The sequence below is a fragment of the Thermobia domestica genome, chromosome 7 (assembly GCF_964235325.1).
Source record: "Thermobia domestica chromosome 7, izTheDome1.hap1.1, whole genome shotgun sequence".
Taxonomy (NCBI): domain Eukaryota; kingdom Metazoa; phylum Arthropoda; class Insecta; order Zygentoma; family Lepismatidae; genus Thermobia; species Thermobia domestica.
Genome location: NC_137460.1, coordinates 53,873,181 through 53,884,875, shown reverse-complemented (window position 1 = coordinate 53,884,875; position 11,695 = coordinate 53,873,181). Strand labels below are relative to the sequence as shown.

The following is an 11,695-nucleotide window of genomic DNA, read 5'->3' as shown; positions in this document are numbered from 1 at the left end:
ACGTTTCACGTAACCTCGGTCCTGGAAAGGACTGTTAAATTTCAATAAACAAGTTATTAAACTAAGTAGTAAAGTTAATTGTACACACCCTATTCTCAGTATCGTACGGTGACTCAATGGTAGAGCGTTTACCTCTGGTGCATGGGGCCCCTTGTTTGATTCCCGGCCAAGTAAGTTTGTGATGGACCCATGAGACTCGTGTCTATGGGTTTTCTCGGGGTACTCCCGTTTCCTCCCACATTCTGATTTCATCAATTCTTCCAGCATAATTCGCTTGCCTTAATCATCGTCTCTCTTAGCCTAAAGGGCATAATAGTGGGACGTTAAACTGAAAGATTTAACTTCATTTTCAGTATCATCAATATCATCATCGTAAGTACTCTGTCGAGACTGACAGATCAAATTGCACTGGTGGCCTCAAGAGTTTCTACCCTTCTCTCTACTATTTCAGCCATGCCTAGAACGATATAATAATATATTCTCTTCAGATAACATATTAATTAGGTTTCTTTTAACTCTCCAATTAGGGATGCGCACGAGACAAGATTTGTGGCTGACTCGTCTCGAAAATGTGCTGTAAAAGTGATGTCTCGACTCGAAAAATGTATATTTTACTATTGGAAGAGCCGTGTCCCGACTCGAATTTTGTCAGGAAAATCCTGTCTCGACTCTCTCGTGCGCATCACTATCTCCAATATAATTTTTTAAAACCTTTAATTTAGCTAACACTTTCTCGTTTGTTTCTCATTATCTTCATACTTCTTTACATCCGCTTTTCGTTTGTGTACGGTAGTTATTCTAAATCTGTTGCCAAGAATATTGGTTTGGACGTGGAAATTGAATAATACACAGAATACACGAGGGATGGCAGAATTGGAAGATAGCGTGTGACATGTTGTGTAACCGCACAATCACGGATAAGAATAAAGAAATGAATTACAGAACAGTGGTTAGGCCAGCAATGATTTACGAAGCAGATACATGAACAATAAAGAAAGCACAGGAAAAAAAAGATTGAATGTTACCGAAATGAGAATGTTGCGCTGAACGTGTGGGATAATAAGAAGAGAAGGTTGAGAGAGTAAGGGGAACAACCGAAGTTGTAGAGATAGCTAAGATGATCTGAGAAAAAAGATTGCAATGGTATGGCCATCTAATGGGAAGAATAAACAACTATGTGGTCAGAAAAGTGATGACAATGGAAGTTGATGGGAAGAGAAGTAGCAGAAGATCAAGAAGGGAACGGATGAATAGGGTTAAGAATAACTTCAGGGAGAAAGATCTAACAGGGAAAGAATCCCGGGACAGGGCTGCATGGAGAAGACTAATCAGAAACCTCGACTCCACATAAGGAGGAAACGACGGAGAGAAAGAAGAAGATTGTAATATCCTGTTTTGTGTTCCTTACCAGCATAATACTTTGCATTTATAGACATTACTACATTTTTAGAGGAGAGAACATAAATACATATAGTAAAGAGGATCAATATACTACTCGTAAAAGAAGGATACCTTATACATTTGACTATATTAAACTATCGTAGCCTTGGTGGATTTGTACTATACCTGTGATCTTTCTCAGCCAAACTACTTCAGGTGGGATTGCATATTGTTTGTACTGTAGGTTGCACACAAGTATTAGAAGACTGTGAAGGGAGTCTCAGAAGCGATGTGAATTTGGAGGAATTTAAGATAACCTAAAGTTCAGTTCAAGATTGCTGACGGATCGACACATAACGGAGGCAAATTTTTGCAGGTAAAGTGCATTTCTTTTTCATTGTCTTTTAGCGTGAGATTTTGTTCTAAAGATAGGCCATGCTCATATTTTGCGAGTTTTAATATCTATAATCGATTAATTAAATGAGAGTTCAAACTAGAAAATTCTTTTTCAGCATTGACGCTATACAGGATCTACTACTTGCAAGTGGAGACAGAACCACAACTTGCGTTTGCATCTGGAACCATGCACACAGAGCAGTGTTGGGCAAAATCAATTGAAATCAATTGCAATTGATCAATCAATTGAAAATAATTGCTCTGAAAATCAATTGCAATTGATTTCAATTGCAATTGATTTCAATTTGTAATTGACAATTAATTTCAATTGCCAATGAATTTAATCATAAAATTTGCAATTAATTTTTCGTCAATTGTTAATTGTTAATTGGTCACCAGGCAATTGAAACTTTTAATTGTTAATTGTCAATCGCACAGAGTGCAATTAAAACATTTAAGTGTTAATTGCAATTGACAATTGAAACTTGTAATTGTTAATTGTAATTGTTAGTTGCAATTGAAATCAGCAATTAAAACTGAAAATAAGAAGATATGTGTATATTGTGTTGTCCACTTGTTACTGTTTTACATATTTCAAAAAAGGTACTGGATAACTACCATCCCTTCGTGCCCCCTGGGAATAAAGCCGTGAAACTAAGCATTTTTAAAAGATATTATGTTTATGATTCTATCACCCTCGAAAGAACTCTATATGCCCGTCATGTATACAATAGGGATGAGCACAAGCGTGTTCGAGCGAGTTTTCTTTAAAACTCGACTCGACTCGAAGCAGTCATCTTTGAGCTCGACTCGAGAACTCGGCTCGAAAAATTTCCCCAAGCTCGACTCAATTCGGATCGAGTTTCCAGTCGAGTCGAACCAAAACGAGCCAATTCGAGCTATATCCTTTGTGTAGTTCCAAGTACTGCTCTCTTCAAGTATCCTACATAGACAATATAATTATCCATGATACTACTACTACTACTATAATAAATTATTATTATAACACCGTGTATAAACATGGAATATAGAGGGTTTGTATCTGAATATAGAAATTGGTTGACTGTCGATCTCGGTCGTCAAGAAATCTTCAGGAGGCAAGGACATCGGTCACGAGGTTCTAGGTTTGAGTTGAGGAGGAGCAAGTACTCGGGCTCGAGCCAAAAATTGTTAAAAGTTATAGGACTCCAGCCAAACATGTTCAAAACTGCTCGACCCTGGTTTAGGGTTGTTAACGACTCAAGCGGCTCTCTCACAGCTCATTAACTTATCGAGCCGAACAGAGAAGTGAGCCGAGCCAAAAGCTCATCCAACCGAGCCAGCTCGAGCCGGTGGCTCACACGAGCTGAACCGAACCCAGCTGATTGCTTACCCCAACCGAGCCGGTTCGAGCCATCGGCTCAGTTGAGCTGATTCGAACCCAGCCTATGGACTCGTTTCAACGGAGCTGGTTCGAGCGATTGGCTCCAATCGAGCAGAGTCAATGACTCGTCCCTACCGAGCCGGCTCAAGCCAATGGCTCAATAGAGCCCAGTCGATGGGTCATCTCAACCAAGCCAGCTCAAGCTGTTCGCTCAGTTGAACCGAGTCGAGCCGGACATCACTATCCCGGTTGGGCTTCTACTTTGGCTAAAAAAAATTAGACCGTGCAGTTCTCAGCCTTGATGGTATACTTATATTGGTGCTCACGGCGTCATTAACTTGTTCCGCCACCAACGAATTTCGAGGTACTTTGTTTTGCATCTTTTGTGCGTGTTTGTGTCGCTTTGTGAGCCTATTCCTACATTTTATGCGTCACCGGAAGTGGGTTAAAATGGGCCTACCAATATGGCGGAACAAGTTATTGCTGTTCCGCCACCAATGAATTTCGAGGTCATTCCCTTCACATAGTTTTGTGCCATTTTGTGTGTCTACTTCCACGTTTTGTGCGTCATGAGAAGTGGGTGGGTTATAACGAGTCCCAAAGGTGGGACGAAAATGAATCACTGTTCCGTCATTAACGAATTTCGAGGTTGCTTCTTTCGCATCGTTTACTGCCAGTTTCTTGCCGTTTTGAGCGCGTATTTTCACGTTTTGTGCGTCACCGGAAGTGGGTCAAAATTGGCTTCCAAGATGGGATGAAAATGGCCAAGAGTTCGGCCACTATCGAATTTCGAGGTCGTTAATTTCACATCGCGTACCCTTTTGTGCGCCTATTTCGACGCTTTGTGCGTCACTGGAAGAGGGTCAAAATGGGCCTCGAAGGTAGGACGAAAATGACCCACTGCTCCGCCACTACCGAATTTCGAGGTCCTTCCTTTCGCATCGACTAGTGAATTTTCGTGCCGTTTCGTGCCCCTTTTTCCACGTTTTGTGCGTCACCGGAAGTGGGTCAAAATGGGCTTCCAAGATGAGACGAAAATGACCAAGAGTTCCGCCACTGGGGGCGCGGTGGCTCAGTGGTAGAGCGTTTACCTCCGGTGCTGGAGTCCCTGGTTCGATCCCAGCTCGCGCCGTGTAGACGTTGTGGTGGACAAACACTGTGCTCGTGGGTTTTCTCGCGGTTCTTCCGTTTCCTCCCACTTTCTTCATTCCACCATTTCACTCATCTATCATCATCACCGTCTCCTTTAGCCTAACCGGCATAATTGTGGGACGTAAAACTTAAAGATTTAATTTCATTTTCAGTTCCGCCACTATCGAATTTCGAGGTCGTTAGTTGCACATCGCGTACCTTTTGTGCGCCTATTTCGACGTTTGCTGCTTCACTGGAACAGGGTCAAAATGGGCCTCGAAGGTGGGACGAAAATGACCCACTGCCCCGCCACTACCGAATTTCGAGGTCCTTCTTTTCGCATCGACTAGTGAATGTTTCGTGCCGTTTCGTGCCCCTGTTTCCACGTTTTGTGCGTCACCAGAAGTGTGTTAAAATGGGCCTCCAAAGTGTGACGAAAATGACCCACTGTTCCGCCACTATCGATTTTCTAGGTCGTTTCTTTCGCATCGTTTAGTGACTATTTTTTAAAAAGTTTTCTGTGCCTACTTCCTCGTCTTGTGAGCCACCGGAAGGAGTTAAACAGGCCTTCAAAGTGGGAGTTAAATGACTCACTGCTCCACCAGTACCGAATTTCGAGGTCCATCTTTCGCATTGACTAATGCCTGTTTTGTGCCATTTTGTGCCCCATTTCCACGTTTTGTGCGCTACCAGATGTGTGTCAAGATTAGCGTCCAAGGTGTGACGAAAAACCTACTGTTCCGACACTATCGAATTTCTAGATCGTTTCTTTCGCATCGCTTAGTACCTTTAAAAAAAAATCTGCATCTATTTCTCGTCTTCTGCATCACCCGAGATGAGTTAAACGGGCCTTTAAAGTGGGAGTTAAATGGCTCACTGTTCCGCCACTATCAAATTCCGGGGTCGTTTCTTTCGCATCCTTTAGTACCTGTTTTGTACGTTTTGTGCGTCACCGGAAGTGGGTCAAAATGGACCTATGAATATAACGAAACAAGTTAATGCTGTCCCGCCACCAACGAATTTGGAGGACGATTCCTTCACATCGTTTAGTGCGTATTTTGTACCGTTCTGTTCGCCTACTTTCACGTTTTGAGCATCACTAGAAATGCGTCAAAATGGTCCATCAAGGTGTGAGGAAAAAGAGCCATTGTTCCGTCACTATCGAATTTGGAGGTCGTTTCTTTCGCATCGTACAGTGCCTGTTTTGTACCGTTTTGTGCTCCTATTTCCAATTTAGTGCGACAAGAAAAATGGGTCAAAATGGCCTACAAGTATAGCGGAATAACTTAATGCTGTTCCGTCACCATCGAATGTCGATGTCGTTTCCTTCACATTTTTAATGCATGATTTGTGTTGCTTTGTGCATCAGTGGAACTGGGTCAAAATGGTCCTTGAATGTGGGATGAATATGTCTTTGTCTGCCATATTCGTAGGTCCTCTTTGACCCACTTTCGGTGGCGTACAAAACGTGAAAATATGCGCAGAAACGGTACAAAACATGCACTAAACAATGCGAAAAAAGCGCCTGTGGGATACTGGGTCATTTTTCTTCCCACATTGAATGCCCATTTTGACCCACTACCATTGATTCACAAAACGTGGAAATAGGCTTAGAAAATGGTAGCAAGGAAATAATTATCAATTATAATTATAATAATTACCTATATACAGTGGCGTATTTAGGGGGGTGGCTTCCGGGCTTAAGCCCCCCCCCCGAAATCTTACTTAGTATAGTAAAGTAAATGAAATATCTCGCAGAATTTTCACATTTTCAGGCAAAGCCCCCCCCGAAAGTAAGCAAAGCCCCTCCCGAAACAAAATCGTAAATACGCCACTGCCTATATAATTGAATTCATTGTAATTTGGTCCATGACAAACACTTTACCATTTCGCACTAGCTGTTATCCCCGTTCTTCGCACGGATAAGATAAAATATCAATGTAAACAAACTGAACAACGGGAGAACAATTAAGAAACATTTCTAAAATTGGATATATTTTGTGTGAATATATATCCAACAACGTATATACATGTGTTTTCATTGGGAAGGCCGATGGGGACTGAATTTCAACGTAAATACTATCGGCGGTGTCACTATACATCTGAGCAACCCCGATAAATATGGATTCGACACAAATATTGGTCATTTTCTACTACTTTTACATGTCCCGGTGAGCGCCCCCTCAGACCCCCTTGGTTCAAATTGTAAAAAAAATCTCCTCTGGCCCCAGCCGATACAGCGAAAACTATGGATTTGACACTAATATCGGTCATTTTCCATTATTTTTACATGTCTCGCAATTCTCCACCCCTGGGTACTCCCGGCCAGCATACAATGGTGGCTAAATTTGAAAATAATCGCTAATGAAAGTATCACCATTGATCTCAGCGACCCCGAAAACTACGGATTTGACACTAATATCAGTCATAAAGGATTATTTTTACATGTCTCTTGATCCCCTTTATAATGCCTCCGCTCCTTAGCTAATGGGAGCTAAATGTGAAAGTAAACGCTGTCTTGAGTTTCAGCATTGAGCTTAGCGACCCCGAAAACTATGGATTTGACATTAATATTGGTCATTTTCGACTATTTTGACATGTCTGGGAATTCCCCCCTCTGGTGGCCTAAGGCCCGCATACAACGGTGGAAGAATTTGAAAGTCACCGCTAATGGTAGTGTCACCATTGATCTCAGCGACCGTGAAAACTATGGATTTGACACTAATATCGGTCATTTTGGATTACTTTTACGTTTCGGTATTCTGCCGTGTCGTGACAAAACGCTGTAACTTTGGCGAAGAAGTTTTGCGAAAATGAGCCTTAAAGTTTTCTTCCGAAAATGTGATCTGTATGGTTTAGAAATAGTGTATCTTGACTTTGGAAACACGTGGTTACATGTAATGTTACGTAAATGCATGTTGTGTGATTAAATTTGGTGAAAATTGATTGGTTGACCATTATTGCCTAGTTACACTGGTTCTACACGATACAGATCACATTTTCGGATGAAAACTTTAAGGCTCATTTTCGCAAAACTTCTTCGCCAAAGTTACAGCGTTTTGTCACGACACGGCAGTATTCCTCCCCCCTCCCCGTTGATTCCCGGCCGGCAGCCGAATAGGGTGAATTTGGAAGTTATTGCGATTGGAGTTTCACCATTGATCTCAGCGACCGCGAAAACTATGAAATCGACACTAATATCGGTCATTTTCTACTACTTTTACATGTCTCGGTAAACGTCCCCCTGAGACCCCCTTAGTTCGAAATTTGAAAATTAAGCTCTCCGTCTTGATCTGGGGCCTAGACCAAGCTACCCGTGACCAAATTTTGAAAAAATTCGGTCCACTCATCTGGTCCACAGGCCGCACAAAGATAGACAGACAGACGCAAACAAACTCTTTATTTTATTTATATTAGAAAGGTCAGATCCGCCGTTATTGTAATAGAGCGGTGCTTGAGCGATTGATCGTAGAAATTCAAACTCTGGTGAGTGATAATTTCATAGGCTTGTTTTATTACAAGTTTAAACTCTTTAGTCAGTAGAAAAGAGGGCGTGAATCATGGGTCAGAGTTGATGACAATAGGTTTTGGTGGGTCTGTGGGTCACAGTGGGTGAGAGTGGTTCATGGTGGGTGGTGTGTCAGAGTGGGTCACGGTGGGTCATGGGTCACGATGGGTGGTGAGTAAATTGGTCGTGGCTAAAGTTTTCATTGTCCCACGCCCTCTCTGAACTACAGTGTTGAAAATTAATCAGTGAAAATCAATTGCAATTGATCAATCAATTGAAAGTAATTGGTGTGGAAATCAATTGCAATTGAATCAATTGCCAATTGATTTCAATTGCAATTGAATGACTGAATTCAATTGCAATTACTTTCCACTGCAATTACTTTCAATCAATTGATTAATTGCAATTGATTCTCCATTATTAATGGCCAACTGCAATTAACAATTAACCATTACTTTCTTCAATTGTCAATTGCAATTAACAATTAAATTTACAGATTAATTGTTAATTGTTAATTCAATTGAAATTTGCCCAACACTGACACAGAGCATACCACTCATGACGAAGGGGTTTGAAAGGATGAGAGTCCATGAGGGGGGCGTGTTTGGCTTTAAGGAGTTAAATATTATGAGTTGTGTATTTATAAAGTAGGATTGTTAGTATAAAAAAATATATATACAAAATAAAGCCAAAAGTTTATAATAACCTAGCTGAATACTAAAACATTTTTGGTGCAACAAATCACGAAAACGTAAAACATTGCTTTGGCTTGTACAATAACCAAATAAACTATGTGTAAACCTACTCAGTAATTAGTCCGACCCGTCGTCACTTCTTTCTGTACTTTCAGATCAATGGGAAACGTTAGTATCCATGATAAGTTATAGGAGGCGTGTGGAAGTAAAGAATGACTTGATGCTTGTAAATATCTTTGATAACCCAAATACCACAATATAGCGGCTATACGTGCACAGCACCCAATCACCCGTGCAACAACCTTGCAATCGCAATACTAGCCACGAATTGGCGATGGAACACCATTGTGATATTAATTCCATGTGTTGTATATTTTGGAAGACGATGGACACGAACAATATCATCGCACTCTCTATGAACAAATAGTTCATAAAGACCTAATACACTCAAATGCTTCTCTGTATAAGCGTTAGCTTGCTTAATTTGATACACCCAAAGCGTCATATCGCTCAACTTCTGAATGGTCAATTTCGGAAAGTCCATTGAAGTGTCAGCGAACATCTTGTGCCAAGTACTCTTGCGTTTTCTCCAGTTTTCGGATTCTACTAGTATTTGTAAATGATTAGGTTGTTTCCCCAATGTTAGCATTCGTTCTGCGATGATCTCGTCTTCCGTATCACTTGAGATACGAAAAAGTCGAAAAGCATTGCACATAGCACAAATAATTCGAACAAACTCGCCAATCATGGGTATCTATGTGTTTGGCATTATCTGTCCTACAGCTTTTCATCGTTTGATTAAACGGTTGAAAGCTTCAATCAATTGAGTAACTGACTCATTCGATTCATTTAAGGTATGCTGTTTCTTGCTTTGTAATAAATATGGCATTTTGGAGTAAGTCTCCCTTGACTTTTCAATATTTTGCATCACACATACATCTCTACAACTTCGCACAACGTTAGTATAGTGCTTTCTGTTCTCCTATAATTACTGTATAGACCTTCTTTCCCTCACAAATGCACACTCCATTCGATCAAATGCGGTTTTGTTTGGTCTTCACAGGTAACTTTCTGCTACATGACGTCAGTGCAGCAGCTACCTAGTGATGGGCAGTGGGAATATTCCCGGTGTGAAGGAAAATAAGAATTGGGAATATTCCCGGGTTGTTTCCCTGGCATATAAATTACTGGGAAGAAATTTATTTTCATTTCTTTACTTTATTTTCTAAATTATAAGAACTGCAAGACTAATTACTTTATTTTCATTTATTATCATTTATTTCTAGATTCTAAATAATTCGGAGGTTAAAATATGTAAATCCGTTGACTGTACTTTTTATAATAATTAATAATATGATTTTTAAATTTCCATTTCCATTTGTACTATGAAGTAGCCAAATACTAATTCATAAATGAAAAGGAACAAGTCAGTAAAGTAATCTACAAGTTCTGTAGAGGTAGAGTTGAAGTACTATCATTTTACCCCCGAATCACCGTTAGTAATAGACGTTGTCTGTCTACTGTCTCTGACTCAGAGCTTCTGAATAAGTACTCAGTCAGGCTTCTTTTACATGTGAATTAACGCATGAAATTTCGAGATATGGGTAGGAAGAAAGGTCGTGTATGACAATGTTACGTGCAAAATTTTACAGATAAGTCAATATCTTGCAAATATTGTGGACAAATATGTATGCGCAAATGTTGATAAAATGGTGAGACATGTGTTTTCTGGCAGTTATCCAACTTAATTTGTTTATAACATTTAAAAATTTAATATAACTTACCAGTATTTATAATATCAGTAGTAGGGTCAAGTTTAGAAAATCCACTTACGTATACATTTAAACTGTTTAGCTGTGCAAAAGTATGTTGACTTTCTATACCAAATGTTTTTGAACATATTTTCTCGTATAAAACATGTTGTAAGTAAACATACATTTGTGGGTACTGTCTAAATATAATAAAATAAGACCGTTCAGAGTATACATTTTAAAAGATCCTCGGAAGACAACAGTAATAAATATACTTTGATAAAAAAAATAATAATTTAATTTTTAATTAATATCCTAATAGAATGCAAGTTTGTTTCGTTTACACATAAATTCCAGGAATATTCCCATTTTTGGGAATCTTCCCCTGAATCTTCCCTGGGAATATTTCCGAAAAATATTTTCCCGGGAATTTACCCATCACTACAGTTCCTACTGATACTCTTTTTTCTTTTTTTTTTTTTTTTACTATGAGCGAAATCGTGATACACTTTGTTACTTATATATATTATGTGTTGTTACATGCTTAGTATAATATATAAATAAGAAAGAGTATCAACGTTGCGCTCATAGTTCAACAAGCACGAGACTAACGGAAAATCAGCAACTTTTCACAAAAATCCTCCAACTACTCGAGTTCAGGACTCTAAAATAAACGTAAATTTGGATAGCGTGAAACAAATATTTATAGCATCGTTACGAAGGTATGTTATATATTTAACATGGGTAGTAAGAATTGTCGTAGTACTCATTTCATTTTTTTTTTTTTTTAGAGATTTTCAGACCAAAAACCCCCTTATGGACTCTCATCGCTTATAACAATCGTTAGTCGGGAGCAGTGGGGGCGGTTGGACGTTAGAAGTGGGGGGCAAGACATGATCTGAAGAATTGTATATCAATGTTAGATTTTCTGGTTGTTTCTAACACTGTTTGATGAAAGGTTGTGTATCTAATAGGATACTATCTTTTTCATTTAAAATGCCGTATATCGTAATTCTATTTTATTAAGTAAATTCATAAGAGCAATACACATAGGTACTAGCCCAGAAGAAATTTGAGTTCTTGCTCATGAACATCTTAAAATTCTGTCTGGAAAATTGTGTGATCAGATTATTTAATACATGTGCAAAACAAATAAATAGAAGGGATAATATTAATCATAGTAATGAATAATGACGCTTGTTTTGCAGAAGTTATATTGGAACTGGGAATTAATGATCAATTTATACTTTTAATTCCACACATGCCATTAAATGAATGTTTTTACTCTTAGAAAATGAAATACAGTAAGTACTGCAAGCATATGCTATGACATTTAAAGAAATATGCAATTACAATATTAATTGCTTTGAATTGCAATTAAAACGCAATTCCTGTAGCTTTCTTAGCTCCACGGGAAGACAAATAACCAATACGTACTCACGCAACGGCAAATATCATATGGCACCATTTT

The 11,695-nt window shown here is 39.2% G+C and overlaps 1 non-coding gene across 1 annotated transcript; it reads left to right on the top strand.

Annotated features, from left to right (window-relative positions):
* Positions 1-4,200: 4,200 nt before the first annotated feature.
* On the top strand, positions 4,201-4,271 carry TRNAR-CCG (transfer RNA arginine (anticodon CCG)). Its single transcript has one exon. It is a non-coding gene; the product is annotated as a tRNA-Arg (tRNA).
* Positions 4,272-11,695: the final 7,424 nt, after the last annotated feature.